The sequence below is a fragment of the Triticum urartu genome, chromosome 7 (assembly GCF_003073215.2).
Source record: "Triticum urartu cultivar G1812 chromosome 7, Tu2.1, whole genome shotgun sequence".
NCBI lineage: Eukaryota > Viridiplantae > Streptophyta > Magnoliopsida > Poales > Poaceae > Triticum > Triticum urartu.
In genome coordinates this window covers 235,751,931-235,764,252 of record NC_053028.1, presented here as the reverse complement: position 1 = coordinate 235,764,252, position 12,322 = coordinate 235,751,931, and positions in this window count along the sequence as shown.

Sequence of the window (12,322 nt, the reverse complement as noted above, 5' to 3'; positions counted from 1 at the left end):
GGTATCACACCCCGAGTATGTTGATTTCAATAGTGATGAAGATGACTTGTTAGGTGATGATGATTTACTTGTTGACAACTCTAGTGATGAATACTATGATGAAACTTCAATTAATCATGCTAATCAAGATAAAACGAATGACAATGATAAGGAGAAGATTGAGATTCTAACTAAAGAACTAAACACTCTTAAGTTATCTCATGAAACTATCTTAGGAGATCATCGAGAACTTTTAAGGACTCATGAGAAATTACGTTTTGAAAAGCTCAACCTTGAGCAAGAGCATGAGTTCTTAAAGGCAATTAGTGATGATCTTCGCAAGAAAAGTTCTTCTTACATTGCCAAGCATTTACTCTTATCCACTTACATGCCTCAAGTCAAGTCTAGTAATAAGAACAAGAAAGATTCTTCCTCTAGTAGTAACAATAATCATGCCAAATCCAATGTTGCTGCTTCTAATAGTTCTCTTGATTCCACTAATGATTCTCTTAGCCAAGTTACACTTGAGCAAGAAAATAGCTTATTGAAGGGAATTATAGAGAAAGGTGTTTACAAGAGCCTTGCCGGGAGTAAGCAATTCGAGGAAATTGTATGCAAGCAAGGAAGGCATCGGAAGAACCAAGGTGTTGGTTCTGAACAAAAGTTCAATGCCAATGGAGTTGAGTGGGAAGAAGATCAATAACCCAAGACTAAGTTTGTTCCTCAACAAAAGAAGTATGATCCTACTTACTTCAAAGGGACACAAGCTCAATATGATCTTCCACCACAAGACCACGAGCAAAAAGGCAAGGATAAGCTTCAAGAGGAAATTGATGCATTTGAAGAAGCACCCAAGGCCTTGGTCAAGTGGGTTCCCAAGACTACATCAAGTTCTACTTCATCAAGTACGACTACAACTCCAAGGATTCCCATCAAGATGATGTGGATCCAAAAGAAGAAGAACTAAAGAGTTCTTGAGGGTGACTCCGCCAACATACTTCACTCTTATCGTTTTGGCAAGAACAAGTGCAATCAACTTCCACATCTTGCACTAGTTCAAGGAGTCACAAACCCTCTTGTTGGCAAGACAAGGGACAAGGTAACCTAATGCTATCATAGACATCATCCTGTGTGTGCATCACTCTATGTCTATGGATATCCTTGTTTGTTCCTTGTGGGACTAACCCGTGTAGGTATTGAAAGTGCAACTCACTCCAAAGGATTGCTCCAAATGATCTACATCAACATTGAGCATCCACATCTTCAACACCTACATGAAGTCATCATCGACAAAACCCAAGGTTAGTTCATCCCTCTTAGGGGGGATCTCACATCTAGGGGAGCTTTACTATAAGAATTGAGCTAAAGTAACTCTAATGGTGTGAACACAACAATGCTTTATGTAAAAGTGGTAACCCCACTTGTGCTTAAACGATGAGTATGACCTATGATCAAATGTTTTCATTTGACTCCTAAGTCAATATACTCATATATAGATGACCTAGTCATCGCCAATTGCTTGATAGATGCTAGAATTGGTTGTGCATGCTTTGCCACATATTTCATTTGCCATTTTATTGTGTGAGCATGTTGGTTGCATAATTTACTCATTCGAGGACATCCACTTGTTGTTTTGATTGTTTGGTTCCTTTTTCTTTTGCCAAGTGGATGGACAAAAATGCCTAAGAACCTTCTCTAGCTATCTATGCTTTTCTCGTCTCAAACTCTATTCATGCCACATCACAAAGTTTGATCAAGTCAGATTCGAACCACTCTGTGTGAGGAGCACTCGGAGTCCCCGATTCATCATAGACTTAAACTTCCAAAACTTCTTTGTGCGTTTCGGTCTGACCGGTTCATCCATTTTGGTCATACCGAGATCACTAAGTTGATCTAGGTTTTCAATCTCAGTGCAACCGATTTGAACTTTTCGGTCACACCGAGTTGCAGTAACTGCTTGCAGTTATGCATCTCGGTGCCACCGAGTTGTTCCACTCGGTCATACCGACAGGGTCAGGCTATATATATTCTGGAAAATTCTTCGAACCCCTTCGCCCGCGCTCAGCCTGCTCTGCCTCCCTGGTCTCCGGATCGTCCTCCTCATCGCCAGCTGCCTCCCGCCGCTGGTCTCTGCCGTTGCCGCCGTAGCAGGTCCATCGCCGCACCTAGGGTATGGACTTGATCCTTGTGCTAATCTCACTCCGATTCCTAGCACATTTTTTTGCCATGTATCTTGCCACAATTGAGATCACTCTATCCAGCGAAATCACTCTGCAGTTTAGTTGTGGATTGAAAATTTAGGGTTAGGTTTCCGCCGAAATCATCTCGGACCAACCGAGTTGTTGAAATCGGTTCCACCGGTTTGGCTAAGGCCATTGCACATGTGATTCTTGGTCTAACCGAGAATTGCAAATTGGTGTGACCGAGTTCAATTCTTTGTGAAACCCTAGCAGTCTCGGTGCCACCGAACTGTGACTCGGTCTGACCGAGTTCACTAGTTTAGGTCCAAAAGCTGCTTCGGTATCATCGAGTTTTCAAATCGGTAGATCCGAAATGCTTTCTCTGGAAAACTAAAACTAAGTTTTTAACTCATTCTTTTGCAAAAACCTTTGTACTTTGTGATGCTCATCCAATCTATCTCATCTATATCTATTCACAGGGTCTGCTGTCAGTGTTTGCATCATGTCAGATCAGAGTGACAGTTAGAACAAGTCTGAGGAGCAAGTTCACATGAGTGAGGGCACTAGTCCCTCTAGCAGTTATGATGAGGGAAGCAGGAGTACACCCAGCAACTTGCCTAAGGCAGCCACCAGGGCCAGAAAGAAGAGAACCTCAGATTCTGAGGATGAGGACTATGTGGCTGTTGAGGAAGAGGCCACCTCAAAGAAGAAAGTTCTGAAAAAGGAATATGGCACAACTGCTGCTCCATCTAAGCCCAAATAAGCTCCCAAGGCAGCTGCTCCAAAACCCAAAGCTGCACCCAAGAGGAGTACAAGGAATATTCCAGCTGCAGAGAAGAACAAGGCCCCAATACCTGAAGCTGCTATAGAAGAAGATGATGATGAGTCACATGTCTTGAGGAAGTTGAAGCCCAAAATTCCAGATCACAATGATGCTCATCCAGTAGCTGAGGACATGAAGCTCAGGAAGGGTGCAGGACTCAGACAGTGGAGATTGACTGATCCCTATGCAGTCAGGAGAAGAACTGTTGTGGACTACAGGTTCCATACAAAGGAACAACAGGACTTCTATGAGACAGTGTTGCTTGACAAGAAGCCTATAGTCTGTGATATGAGATGGGTGGACTGGGAGTACATCAGGGAAAATGAAGAACACTATCCTGGAGTCTATGCTAGTTTCAAGTCTTGTGGAGTAGAGGACTTTGTTGGGCAGAAGCTCACAAAGTGGAATGATGAGCTTATTATGCAGTTCTACTCCATAGCTCATTTCTACCCAGATGGAAGGATTGTCTGGATGTCTGGAGGTACTAGGTACCAGTCAACAGTTGAAGAATGGGCAAAATTGATCAATGCTCTTGAGGAGAATGAAGATGACTTGGATGTCTATGCCAAGAAGAAGAAGGATCACAACACCATGGCACATATGTACAAAGAGATCCCAGATGCCGCTCTTGAGACACACAAATTTGGATCAGTACATTACCTTCTGTAAGGTTTGCCAACAATCAACTGGATCCTCAGGCACACTCTATTGCCAAAGTCAGGTGATCACAAGATGATCAGAGGCCATGCAATTAACCTGCTTCACATATTTGATGTGCCTCAAAAGTTCAAAGTCATGAGCCTAATTGTGGAAACTATAAAGAGAACAGTTGCAGATCAGAAGAGAAGTTGAGGGTATGCCCCACAGATCCAGGAGCTAATCAACTCCAAGATGGGCACTGGCACATATCTCTTGGACAAGGAACATATGCCCATCTACCCAGACTTTGAAGACAACACTGTGGTAATGGATGAGAATGAACCATCTTCTGTGCAAGCACAAGCAAAGAGGGAGAAGGCAAGGACTGAAAAGGCTGCAAAGATGCCAACCATTGATGAGGCATCTCAGTATCTTCTGAAGAGCAAGCAAGATCAGCTTGGCTACTTGATTGCCTCCACTCTGAGGATTGAGAAGGGATTGGCCACCCTGACTCAAAACCAGGAGAGCTTGGAGAGGATCATGGAGGAGAAGTTCTATGATTTAGATGTGAAGGTCACTGAGATACAGTCAGTTGTTGAGCAACTTCAGGATGAAGTGCAGGAGAAGAAGGGCAAGTCTACCACTAATGCTTTTTCTAGAGTGCCCAGAGGACAGAGATCTGCTGCAGTGACAGTTACAGACACCAAAGAAACTTCATCTACACCAGCTATAGCTTCAGTGCCACTAGCTCCAGCACCCACTCCACCAGCTCCATATACTCAACTGATGCCTTCGTCCTTGGAGTCTTATCTACACCACCACCTGAAGACCAAACCTGAGAGTCGATCTAGCACTATGCATTTTTATGAACTTTTTGGTAACTTGTTGCCAAAGGGGGAGAAAATGTATAGATCATAGGCTTCGAGAGAGAGTGTTGCTCTTTGTTCTCTCTTGTTTTTTTGGTGGTTGAACTTTGTTATTTGCTTGTTTGAGATACTTTATGCTTTTGTGTGATACTTGGATGATCATGTGTTTGATCATATGCTACCTTAATGCTTGTTGGATGACATTATCCTTTTATATCCCCATATGATCATTCACTTTGCTTGGTGATGAGTGCATGTATTTAATTATTATCATTTTGAGCGCTCCACCAAGATGTATGTGACATGGAAGAGTAACCCATGATCCTAACTCATTGTGCATTTGCAGTCCAAAGCAAATCTTAAACTATGCACAAATTTAGGGGGAGCTCTTGCTTTTCACATACTTCTCAAAGCGACAATGTTTTTCATTCTTATTATCATTTGTCGAAGCTTTGATCTATATGTTGTCATCAATTACCAAAAAGGGGGAGATTGAAAGTGCAACTATCCCTAGGTGGTTTTGGTAATTCCTAACAACATATAGCTCATTGAGCTAATGCTATTTCAAGATTAATATTTCAGGAAAGCTCAATGATTGGCATGGCATGGATGAGAAAAGTGGACCCCTCAAAATGCTAAGGACAAAAGGATTAGCTCAAGCTCAAAGCTCAAGACTCTACATTTTCTATTTTAGTGATCCAAGATCACATTGAGTCTATAGGAAAGCCAATACTATCAAGGAGGGATGAGGTGTTGCTTAATGAGGCTCTTGCTCAAAATGCTTAGTGATATGCTCCAAAGCCCTCAACTACTTTCTCACATCCACATATGACCTAAACCAAAAGTCAAACTCGGCCCCACCGATTCTTTCTATCCGGCGCCACCGAGTTCAGATGTCATAGCCACTGCTACAAACCCTAGGCAAATCGATCTCACCGATAGGGATCTCGGTCTCACCGAGATGGGATTGTAATCTCTCTGTTTCCCTTCGTAACGTTTCGGTCCCACCAAGATGAGCGATCAGTCCCACCGAGATTGCAATGTAAACTCTCTATTTCCCTTTCGTAACATTTCGGTCTCACCGAAATGAGCGAATCGGTCCCACCGAGTTTACCTGTTCAACTCTCTGGTTAGCTTATTACCAAAATCGGTATCACCGAGTTTGTGTAATCGGTCTCACCGAGATTACGTTATGCCCTAACCCTAACCATATCGGTCCTACCGAGTTGCATGTCGGTCCCACCGAAAATCCTAACGGTCACTAGATTTGCTAAAACGGTCCGACCGAGTTTATCAATTCGATCCCACCGAGATTGGCAAGTTGTGTGTAACAGTTAGATTTTGTGTGGAGGCTATATATATCCCTCCACCTCCTCTTCATTCGTGGAGAGAGCCATCAGAATGGACCTACACTTCCAACTTACCTTTTTCTGAGAGAGAACCACCTACACTTGTGTTGAGGCCAAGATATTCCATTCTTACCATATGAATCTTGATCTCTAGCCTTCCCCAAGTTGCTTTTCACTCAAATCTTCTTTCCACCAAATCCATATCCTGTGAGAGAGAGAGTTGAGTGTTGGGGAGACTATCATTTGAAGCACAAGAGCAAGGAGTTCATCATCAACACACCATTTGTTACTTCTTGGAGAGTGGTGTCTCCTAGATTGGCTAGGTGTCACTTGGGAGCCTCCGACAAGATTGTGGAGTTGAACCAAGGAGTTTGTAAGGGCAAGGAGATCGCCTACTTCGTGAAGATCTACCGCTAGTGAGGCAAGTCCTTCGTGGGCGACGACCATGGTGGGATAGACAAGGTTGCTTCTTCGTGGACCCTTCGTGGGTGGAGCCCTCCGTGGACTCGCGCATCCATTACCCTTCGTGGGTTGAAGTCTCCATCAATGTGGATGTACGATAGCACCACCTATAGGAAACACGACAAAAACATCCATGTCTCCTATTGCGTTTGAATCCTCCAAACTCTTCCCTTTACATTCTTGCAAGTTGCATGCTTTACTTTCCGTTGCTCATATACTCTTTGCATGCTTGCTTGAATTGTGTTAAGACTGCTTGACTTGTCCGAAGTTGTTAAAATCTGCCAAGAACTAAAATTGGGAAAAGGATAAGTTTTATTTGGTCAAGTAGTCTAATCACCCCCCCTCTAGACATACTTTCGATCCTACACGAACCTATTGCAGGAGCATATACAGACGTTTATGAACGTTTGACAAAGCTCGGTATGATGACTACTTGATAGTTTAGTGCACCATTCTTTACGGCTTAGAACCGGGATTTCAAAAACGCTTTGAACGCCACGGAGCATATAAGATGTTCTAAGAGTTGAAATTAGTATTTCATACTCATGCCCGTGTCGAGAGGTATGAGACCTCTGACAGACAGTACTTTGCCTACAAGATGAAGGAGAATTGCTCAACCAGTGAGCATGTGCTCAGATTGTCTGGGTACTACAATTGCTTGAATCAAGTGGGAGTTAATCTTCCAGATAAGATAGTAATTGACAAAGTTCTCTAGTCACTATCACCAAGTTATAGAACTTAGTGATGAACTATAATATGCAAGGGATGACGAAACTAATTCCCAAGCTCTTCACGATGCTGAAATCGACGAAGGTAGAAATCAAGAAAGAGCATCAAGTGTTGATGGTTAACAATACCACTAGTTTCAAGAAAAGGGTAAAGGGATAGAAAGGGGAACTTCAAGAAGAATGGCAAGCAAGTTGCTTCTCAAGTGAAGAAGCCCAAGTCTGGACCTAAGCCTGAGACTGAGTGCTTCTACTGCAATGGAAATGGTCACTGGAAGTGGAACTACCCTGGATACTTGGTGGATAAAAAGGATGGTAAAGTGAACAAAGCTATATTTGATATACATGTTATTGATGTATACTTTACTAGTGTTTATAACAACCCCGCGGTATTTGATACTAGTTCAGTTGCTAAGAGTAGTAACTCGAAACGGGAGTTACAGAATGAACAGAAACTAGTTAAGGGTAAAGTGACGATGTGTGTTGGAAGCGGTTCCAAGAATGATATGATCATCATCGCACGCTCCCTATACTTTCGGGATTAGTGTTGAACCTAAATAAATGTTATTTGGTGTTTGCGTTGAGCATGAATATGATTTGATCATGTTTATTGCAATACGGTTATTCATTTAAATTAGAGAATAATTGTTGTTCTGTTTACATGAATAAAACCTTCTATGGTCATACACCCAATGAAAATGGTTTGTTGGATCTCGATTGTAGTGATACACATATTCATAATATTGAAACCAAAAGATGCAAAGTTAATAATGATAGTGCAACTTATTTGTGGCACTGCCGTTTAGGTCATATTGGTGTAAAGTGCATGAAGAAACTCCATGCTGATGGGCTTTTGGAATCACTTGATTATGAATCACTTGATGCTTGCGAACCATGCCTCATGGGCAAGATGACTAAGACTCTGTTCTCCGAAACAATGGAGCGAGCAACTGACTTATTGGAAATAATACATACTGATGTGTGCGTTCCGATGAGTGTTGAGGCTCACGGCGAGTATCGTTATTTTCTGACCTTCACAGATGATTTGAGCAGATATGAGTATATCTACTTGATGAAACATAAGTCTGAAACATTTGAAAAGTTCAAAGAATTTCATAGTGAAGTGGAAAATCATCGTGAAAAGAAAATAAAGTTTCTACGATCTGATCGCGGAGACAAATATTTGAGTTACGAGTTTGGTCTTCAATTAAAACAATGTGGAATAGTTTCACAAATTCGCACCACCTGGAACACCACAGCATAATGGTGTGTCCGAACGTCATAACCGTACTTTATTGGATATAGTGCAATCTATGATGTTTCTTACCGATTTACCACTATTGTTTTGGGGTTATGCATTAGAGACAGCTGCATTCACGTTAAAAGGGGCACCATCTAAATCCATTGAGACGACACCGTATGAACTTTGGTTTGGCAAGAAACCAAAGTTGTCGTTTCTTAAAGTTTGGGGTTGCGATGCTTATGTGAAAAAGCTTTAACCTGATAAGCTCGAACCCAAATCGGAGAAATGTGTCTTCATAGGATACCCAAAGGAAACTGTTGGGTACACCTTCTATCACAGATCCGAAGGCAAAACATTCGTTGCTAATAATGGATCCTTTCTAGAGAAGGAGTTTCTCTCGAAAGAAGTGAGTGGGAGGAAAGTAGAACTTGATGAGGTAACTGTACCTGCTCCCTTATTGGTAAGTAGTTCATCACAGAAACCAGTTCCTGTGACACCTACACCAATTAGTGAGGAAGCTAATGATGTTGATAATGAAACTTCAGATCAAGTTACTACCGAACCTCGTAGGTCAACCAGAATAAGATCCGCACCAGAGTGGTACGGTAATCCTATTCTGGAGGTCATGTTACTTGACCAAGGCGAACCTACGAACTATGAAGAAGCGATGGTGAGCCCAGATTCTGCAAAATGGCTTGAGGCCATGAAATCTGAGATGGGATCCATGTATGAGAACAAAGTGTGGACTTTGGTTGACTTGCCTGATGATCGGCAATCCATAGAGAATAAATGGATCTTCAAGAAGAAGACTGACGCTGACGGTAATGTTACTGTCTACAAAGCTCGACTTGTTGCGAAAGGTTTTTGACAAGTTCAAGGGGTTGACTACGATGAGACTTTCTCACCCGCAGCGATGCTTAAGTCTGTCTGAATCATGTTAGCAATTGCTGCATTTTATGATTATGAAATTTGGCAAATGGATGTAAAAACTGCATTCCTGAATGGATTTCTAGAAGAAAAGTTGTATATGATGCAACCAGAAGGTTTTGTCGATCCAAAGGGAGCTAACAAAGTGTGCAAGCTTCAGCGATCCATTTATGGACTGGTGCAAGCCTCTCGGAGTTGGAATAAATGTTTTGATAGTGTGATCAAAGCATAGAGTTTTATACAGACTTGCGATGAAGCCTGTATTTACAAGAAAGTGAGTGGGAGCACTACAACATTTCTGATAAGTATATGTGAATGACATTCTTGATCGGAAATAATGTAGAATTTTCTAGAAAGCATAAAGGAGTGTTTGAAAGGAGTTTTTTCAAAGAAAGACCTCGATAAAGTTTCTTACATATTGAGCATCAAGATCTATAGAGATAGATCAAGACGCTTGATAAATTTTTTCAATGAGTACAAACCTTGACAAGATTTTGAAGTAGTCCAAAATGGAACAGTCAAAGAAAGAGTTCTTACCTGTGTTACAAGGTGTGAAATTGAGTAAGACTCAAAGCCCGACCACGGCAGAAGATAGAAAGAGAATGAAAGTCATTCTCTATGCCTCAACCATAGGTTCCATAAAGTATGCCATGCTGTGTACCAGATATATTGTATGCCCTACACTAAGTTTAGCAAGGGAGTACAATAGTGATCTAGGAGTAGTTCACTGGACGACAGTCAAAATTATCCTTAGTGGAATAAGGAAATGTTTCTCGGTTATGGAGGTGACAAAGAGTTCGTCGTAAAGAGTTACATCGATGGAAGCTTTGACACCGATCTAGATGACTCTAAGTCTCGATCTAGAAACATATTGAAAGTGGGAGCAATTAGCTAAAGTTGCTCCGTGCAGAGTATTGTAGACATAGAAATTTGCAAAATACATACGGATCTGAATTTGGCAGACCCGTTGACTAAACTTCTCTCACAAGCAAAACATGATCACACCTTAGTACTCTTTGGGTGTTAATCACATGGCGATGTGAACTAGATTACTGACTCTAGTAAACCCTTTGAGTGTTGGTCACATGGCGATGTGAACTATGGGTGTTAATCACATGGTGATGTGAACTATTGGTGTTAAATCACATGGCGATGTGAACTAGATTATTGACTCTAGTGCAAGTGGGAGACTGAAGGAAATATGCCCTAGAGGCAATAATAAAGTTGTTATTTATATTTCCTTATATCATGATAAATGTTTATTATTCATGCTAGAATTGTATTAACCAAAAAATTAGTACATGTGTGAATATATAGACAAACTAAATGTCACTAGTATGCCTCTACTTGACTAGCTCGTTGATCAAAGATGGTTAAGTTTCCTAGCCATAGACATGAGTTGTCATTTGATAAACGGGGTCACATCATTAGGAGAATGATGTGATTGACTTGACCCATTCCGTTAGCTTAGCACTTGATCGTTTAGTTTACTGCTATTGCTTTCTTCATGACTTATGCATGTTCCTATGACTATGAGATTATGTAACTCCCGAATACCGGAGGAACACTTTGTGTGCTACCAAACGTCACAACGTAACTAGGTGATTATAAAGGTGCTCTACAGGTGTCTCCAATGGTACTTGTTGAGTTGGCATAGATCGAGATTAGGATTTGTCACTCTGGGCCCTCTCGGTAATGCACATCACTATAAGCCTTGCAAGCAATGTGACTAATGAGTTAGTTACGGGATGATGCATTACAAAACGAGTAAAGAGACTTGCCGGTAACGAGATTAAACTAGGTATTGAGATACTGACGATTGAATCGCAGGCAAGTAACATACCGATGACAAAGGAAACAAGGTATGTTGTTATGCGGTTCGACCGATAAAGATCTTCATAGAATATGTAGGAGCCAATATGGGCATCCAGATTCCGCTATTGGTTATTGACCAGAGAAGTGCCTCGGTCATGTCTACATAGTTCTCGAACCCGTAGGGTCCGCACGCTTAAACGTTCGTTGACGATATAGTATTATATGAGTTATGTATGTTGGTGACCGAATGTTGTTCGGAGTTCCGGATAAGATCACAGACATGACGAGGAACTCCGGAATGGTCCAGAGATAAAGTTTGATATATGGGATAATAGTGTTTGGTCTTCGAAAGGGTTCCGGAATTCACCGGAAGGGGTTCCGAATGTTTCCCTAAATTTTTGGGTACGAGAACACTTTATTTGAGCCAAAGGGGAAAGCCCACAAGGTTTTTGGAAAGAGCAAAAGGAAATTTTACGGAGTCCAGGGGTCAGACGCCAGGGTCCCTGGCGTCTGGGTCCAGACGCCAGGGTCCGGGTCCAGACGCCGGGAACCCTGGCGTCTGGCCCTGGAGTCCGAGAAGGACTCTTGCCTTTCGGGTTAAACCGACTTTGTGGAGACTTTTACTCCAAGTTTTGACCCCAAGGCTCAACATATAAATAGAGGGGTAGGGCTAGCACCTAAGACACGTTAAGAAACACCAAGCCGTGTGCCGGCAACCCCGTCCCCTCTAGTTTATCCTCCGTCATAGTTTTCGTAGTGCTTAGGCGAAGCCCTGCGGAAATTGTTCTTCACCAACACCGTCATCACGCCGTCGTGCTTCCCGAACTCATCTACTACTTCGCCCCTCTTACTGGATCAAGAAGGCGAGGACACCATCGAGCTGAACGTGTGCTGAACGCGGAGGTGCCATACGTTCGGTACTTGATTGGGACGGATCGTGAAGGTGTACGACTACATCAACCGCGTTGATAAACGCTTCCGCTTTCGGTCTACGAGGGTACGTAGACATACTCTCCCCTGTCGTTGCTATGCATCACCATGATCTTGCGTGTGCGTAGGATTTTTTTAAATTACTACGTTCCCCAACATATGATGCGAGTGTTGATAATAATGGAGACCGGGTCATATTTTTGAAAAATATGTTTTGGGTCATATATTTTCAGATGTTGTTAAAAAATGTTTTCTTAAAGAATCTTGCTTAAACAGGTCGAACTTATGACACTCTATCCCTCAAGTGAGCCGGGCTCCTATTCTAGCGGTCCAGCAACACACACCATTTGCCTAAAAAAAGCAGCACACAAACCCTTCGAGCCA